The 6,731-nt window shown below is 36.5% G+C and overlaps 1 long non-coding RNA gene across 1 annotated transcript; it reads left to right on the top strand.

The window, feature by feature from the left end:
* Positions 1-2,049: 2,049 nt before the first annotated feature.
* LOC122142885 lies at positions 2,050-3,602 on the top strand. The gene is made up of 3 exons (XR_006158834.1): positions 2,050-2,109; positions 2,731-2,846; positions 2,974-3,602. It is a non-coding gene; the product is annotated as an uncharacterized LOC122142885 (long non-coding RNA).
* Positions 3,603-6,731: the final 3,129 nt, after the last annotated feature.

The following is a 6,731-nucleotide window of genomic DNA, read 5'->3' as shown; positions in this document are numbered from 1 at the left end:
ATGAATGTATGAAGTATGAATTAGGATTAGAAAAACACAATGGATTTTGAAACAGAATACGTACTACTTGTCAAAGCTGAATAGCTGCAAAGAAAGGTTGCTCCTGTGTTCCTGTCAAGAACACATACAAAAGGTTTCAGCAAGCAAAACAGACAGAATATACAACAACAACAGCCCTGCTGTAACATTCACAATCACATAACAACTTATAAAATGCTATTGTTGCAGAGTACGCCTTGACTGTATGCAGTTTAAAGTGAAAATGTGGGAATTTAAAGGCCATAAGGATGTGAAAAGGCACCAATGATCCATAATTTAATAAATGTTTTTAATTAAAGAAAATTGTGAATGTAAATGATTTTGTTGAAAATTGCAAATTATTTTCTTTCTTTTTTTATTACCTGTCACATCTTGCCTGGCTATGATTTTTATTTTATTTTTTTCATTAAAACCAATCTCTCCATTTTCCATTTCTGTATGTAGGATGATCAGAAGAGGGCTGCGTTCCTCCTCAAACAGCAGCGTAAGGCCGAAGAGGCACGAATACGTAAGCAGCAGCTGGAGGCGGAGTCAGAGCTAAAGCGAGATGAAGCCAGGTGTCAGTAACCGGTCTGTCCACCAGCTTTAAAGCTGCAGTCGGTAACTTTTGGGGCTCGCGTCTGGCGGAAGAACATTGTAGCCGGAACTACTTCTCTCCAATATAAACAAAATCCACCGCTCCCGGCTCTTCTGCTCCAATCAGCGCAGGGCTGATTTGTTTTGTGTTGAAAATGTAAAAAATATATATAATGAGCGAGTACATCATGAATCCATTTTCCAAACCGTGTTTTTGTCTTATCCTGAATCACTACGGTACACCTATAATAAGTGTTTATATTTGCGGACTATTTGTAGTCTGGTTGGGGTCGGCCACGCTGCAGAGGTAGCGCAGTACCTGGGGTGTATTCCAGAAAAGCAAGGGTTAACTTACCGTAAACTAAACCCTGAACTCTCGGTTGATTAACCCCAAACCTTGCTTACTCGAGGATATGGTGGTATGTGGTTCCAAAAACGCGTCCTTTTGCCGGGGAGTAAGTTCATTCAACTCAGAGTATGTTTCCTGATTAAGACTCGAGACATTCTCAACAGAGCGACGAATCGACGAGTCACTATGGAAACGGACGCTAAGGAAAAAGCGCGCCAAGCTGTTTCTTTCCTTCTTCTTTTATTCATTAGTTGTTTACATGCTTAATGCATATCGCCACCTAATTGATGGTGTGCAATCATTTTTATTTTTTTTTCCATTTAATCTTTTAATCCTTGAGAATGTGAATTATATTGTTTGTTTTTATGCTAATTATATATTAAGTCATATCACATATGTATTTTGATTTAGAATTTAGACATTATCGAAAACTTGCATGTGTGACCGATAATATAACATGTAAATAAAAAAAATAAATTATATATAATAAAATAAACACGTGCTCAATAAGTTTTATACATTACCTTTATAATGCATAGTGTACATTATTCGAATAATAATACATTTATTGTTTACTAGCAGTCTTTTCATTATAGGCAAAAGTACTATAAAATATTATATAATATAGTATATTATATTATTTATTATATATATATTAGGGCTATATTACCTTATGGTTATTATAAATTAGTCGCTGCGCTTAAACGTCCCGCCTCATTAACATATCAAATATAACTTAAAGTTACCTCTGTTTTTGGAACCGAAAGTTGAGGTTATCCGCTCACTTACTCTTAAACATACCCGGGTTCCATTGTCACATAACCTGCTTTCTGGAATACCCCCCTGGAGGAACAGGGGTGTGTCCAAACCACGCCCACGTAACAGGAGGCCCTGCCCCTAAATCACTGCATCGTGCTGAATCTTCCGGTTCTGCTCATAAGAAAGCTTTCCTTTTAATGTCCATGACTTTTGCATGACCATGCCTGAATTTGTGCATCTTCTACATGCTACATTTGATTTTAACATCACTCCTTCCTCTCTCCAGCGGTTAGTCTTTGTTCTGCTCACTCCGGATCGTCTCTCATATTGGCCTCTGCTGCTACTGAAGGTGACAGTGTGGCGTCAGGAGGGGCCAGTTCACACAGGTGAGTGGGAACAGACATCAGTGTGCAGCCCACTTTTCTGGACTTAAAATGATAGGTGTATGCCAAAATGTTGATTTTGTACATTATTTAAATTTATTTTTAATGCATTATTTTCTTTATTTTTAATTAATTAATTAATTTGTTTATTAATATTTATTTCTATTTATTTATTGTTAATTCATTTATGTATTTTAACTTTTTTTTTATAATTTATTTAGATATTTTAGCACATCACACTTTGAGTTGACGATACACACTAGCTACTTCAGAGCTACTTTATGTATTTTAATCTTTTTTATTAAATAATTTATTATACATTATTTTATTTTTAATGTATTTGTAGTGTATTTATTATCTTAGTTAATTTATCTTAGTTAATTTTCAATTTACTTATGTTTTTTAATTTATATATTTTAGTTATTAATGCATTTTTTATGAAATGCTGTATTTATTTTGTTTAATGTTTTGTAATTTATAATATATATATATATTATTATATATATATATATATATATATAATATATATATATATATATATATTATGTATTTGTCAGCAATTCATAACTCATATCTACACTTATCAGATTATAATAACACATAATTCCCGAATGTGTGTTGTAGGGGGGAATCTGTGGAATCTTTTCCCATACTGAGCCGAAATGCGAGCATGAACATGGAACGAGACTGGGACAACGGCTCAACAGCCTCATCTATCACATCTGTAGCAGAATACAATGGTGAGAATGTGTTTTACAGCTCTTCTTGAATGTTGTAAATGTGAATTTATGTCGTGTTTATTCAGCCAAAATAACTAAAGATTTCAGCACCATCAGCTCAGTTTATGTTTTTTCTTTCTGTCTTCAGGGCCCAAATTATTTAAGGAGCTTAGACGCGTAGATGCTCTCACCATCCACGGTCACCTGTGGCAGGCCAAGCGGCCGAGCACGTCAAAGAGAAAATGATCCCGCTGCTTTCCCATAGGCTCATGGATCCATCCGCTGCTTTCTGATTGGCTACTGGGTTATATTCCAGTCTCATAAACTGCCATTTTGATAATGAGCATGCCGGCTAATATTCTATTGGTCCACTAGACTCCCGTTTTCCTATTGGCCACTGCGCTGTTACACAAGCAGAGCTGAGGAAGTCAGAAATGGGTGGAGCTTGATGTTTGATTGACAGATTTAATGAATGTGTTTCAGGATTACGTCATCGTTCAGTGTTGGTTTTTTTTTAGGCAGGAATCTGCATGTGACACTTTTCTGTTTGATTTTACCATAGTATTAATTTACACAGGGAACAAAAGACGACACTCCCACTACTTGAACTATGAATTATGGTTGCTATCGTTACTCGGGCACGTGCAAATGTGTGTACGAGCGCGTCCGTTTTTTTTTGCATTTCTCATACCTCTCCATATGCTGCTGTTCATCCATGACACTCACTTTAGCAGTGCAATGCAATGAACACGTGACAAGGGATCTGAGTGTGTGTGTGTGTGTCCTCTAATTATCCTCTAATTAGTAGATGCTGACCTCTTCATGGTTTTATCATGAAAATGCTTCTGTGTTATCCATCTTTCCTTTTTCTTCATGTATTCGTGCTGGCTGCTGACAGTATTAATGTACTTTCCTAATTCTTTACTAAAGAATCAGATTGTCATAGAAACACATTGCCACTGATTGTGTGTGTGTGTGTGTGTGTGTGTGTGTGTGTGTGTCTTCAGTAAAGAATGTATGCACTCCAGGGACTCCTGTGAGCAGGGCTTTCTGTTGTACATGTTTGGATTGTACAAAACTTTGCTTTAACTTTTCTTTATTAGCCTATTATTATTATTTACTATATATATAAATTTTACAACCAAAATGATGACTTGCTTGTGGTATCATTTTAACAATCTGACCAAATAGAAATCAAAAATATCCTAATATAGTTAAGTTAGCCTAGTTTTTGGTCTATTCTGCCAGTGCGCCTGAACAAAGATCGTGAGTCTATTCTGCCATTCTGCCAGTGCGCCTGAACCCCTCCCAATATCGCCATCCACGGCTCTCTGACCTTCCTCATCGATGACAGCCAGGTGACGAACGATCATATTTGCTCTGAAGTTTGGCACTGTTTGTCACTGCTGTGAAATGTAAATTCTATTAAAACATCTCAATACAGCCGAACTTAACTCTCCATTATGCTTAACAAGCAAGCTAGTCTGGCGTTGGCATAACTTAAGCGTCATGCAAGGTCTAAAATTCCCCCAAAAATTCAAGAGAAGAACTGCCACCTTATGAGTTTTTATTTTTATTTATTTATTTGTTAACTATTTATGTGTTTATAACTTAATATAGTTAAACATAGCTCCAGTATAGTGCTATTTTCCAGAATATCAGCACAATTGCATGTGGCATTCATTTTATACAACTGCTCAATAAACAGTTTGTTTTTGACAATTATTTCAGGCAACATTGTACATTTTGACTTTGTTTCTGCTTTATTTTGCTGATGAATCGTGAGTCGTTGATTCATTCATAAAGTGAACTTTGCTTCTTTCATGAATGAATCAGTCGTTTGCAATAATTCAAATGAATGAAAGTTTTTATTCTTAAGACATACAGCCCCCTATAGCGGTTTTAGTTTCACATAAGAGAATAATTTCATTTTCATAACATTATTTATGCAATTGTAATACCAATGTAATTTGATAAATGGTAATGGTAATATAGATTTTGTTGATTGGCAACAGCCTTAAAGTATATTGTTAATTTTAGATTTTTTTAAAGAGCATTTAACTATTTTTATATAAATAATCATTAAAATTATGCCTTAAATAAACTTGACTACATGTGTCAAAGTATAATTTGTCATATCTTGTGTTTAATGACGATATAAAGAGCTCGCGATCACCACACACTGCTCGTTTTAATTCATGCGAGTCAAACAACTTAAATGCACATCACATACGTCATTTACAGCGCAAAATACATTCCAATATTAGTCCATTCTTATGTAAACGACTTAAACTGGCAACGTTTAATAAGAAAGCATTGACATACTACACAAGCACAATGTTACCCACGCTACGCGCTATTACGAAGGAGCCACGCCCACCTCGGAAAACGGACCAATTAGCAACGGCCTTCTGCGAGCGGTATTGGAATGTCAGTTGGTTCGTGACGTCACAGTAATATTCCAGTATAAAAAGGCTCACTTTGATTAGTTTGATAAATCACTTGCAGTTCGTTGCTAGTTGCATTGTTTGCTCTTTGCACATCTCGCAGCCAACGCTAGTCGTTTTATTGCTAGTTCAGTGCATTCTAGTATTTTTCTCACTTTGTATTTCTTCCAGCCAACGCTAGTTACTATTTCAAAATGTTACTTACGTTGCTAGGACTAACTGCTTTAATTCTAAGAGAGAGGAAAAAAGTCAACGACACTCACTCAGGTCAAGAAGAAAATGCAGACCAGAGTGATGTACCACCTGTGAGGAGTTGTGATGGTAACTGATATGTCCATGTTATGAATATGAATATATAACTCCCTTTCTGTACTGGAGTCTGCATAGGACTCTACACTTATTTGGATGTTTAAAGGTTTTTTTGGAGGACACCGTGAATAATTTAGGGGCTTAGTTGAAGATCAGTTTCATATAAAGTCTATAACACAGCATAACACAAATTATACTACACAAACACAATTCAGAAACAAACTCAACACATGACGTGTTACTTTTCAAGTTTTCAACTCTTTCAAGTTCATATTTTAATTTACACAAAAACTGAAATTCACAAAATGGAATTTGCAAATCAATATTACTGTAATTACATTAAGTGATGTTTTAATTCATTTTAATGACATGACACCTAATTTAATGTCTGAATATCATGACCTGGTCACACAAATGTTTAAGTTACATGCTAAGTATACCATGCAAGCTTTGGATGACCTTATTAATATTCATACACAACACTAATTTAGGAGCTGTAGAGGCTTTTTTAATGTTTGATTGTTTTTTTAAACATTTCTTTTATTTAAAAACACAATGCTCATGAACATGCCAGAAAAAAGACATCATACATGCACGGAATATACAGCAAGCTTATAGTTGCAGTAATATGAATATCCGTTATATAGTTATAAAATATTTTCATAAAATGTTCTTTTTAATGATTAATGTCTTTTGGTCCATATTTTCCCCTTTAGGTCAAGAAGTTGATGACACAGGTACAGTCTGTGCTGCATCCGACTCTGCTGTTCACTTCTCTCCAGCTTCTTTCGGTACACGATGAACGTCCCTCAAAAACCCCGCGTCCAGCCAGCGTACCGATGACGTCCCCCAAACTACAGTCTGTCTGTGCCACGTCCAGCTACAGTCTGTACCAGTCCATGACGACGTCCCCCAAACTACAGTCTGTGCCCGTCCAGCTGTACCGATGACGTCCCCCAAACTACAGTCTGTGCCACGTCCAGCTGTACGATGACGTCCCCCCGATGACGTCCCTTGCCGCGTCCAGCTGTACCGATGACGTCCCCCAAACTACAGTCTGTGCCGCGTCCAGCTGTACCGATGACGTCCCCCAAACTACAGTCTGTGCCGTGTCCAGCTGTACCGATGAGCTGCCCAAACTACAGTCTGT

Source organism: Cyprinus carpio, unplaced genomic scaffold, assembly GCF_018340385.1.
Source record: "Cyprinus carpio isolate SPL01 unplaced genomic scaffold, ASM1834038v1 S000000356, whole genome shotgun sequence".
In the NCBI taxonomy this organism is placed as follows: Eukaryota; Metazoa; Chordata; class Actinopteri; order Cypriniformes; family Cyprinidae; genus Cyprinus; species Cyprinus carpio.
This window is presented reverse-complemented; position numbering and strand designations above follow the sequence as displayed.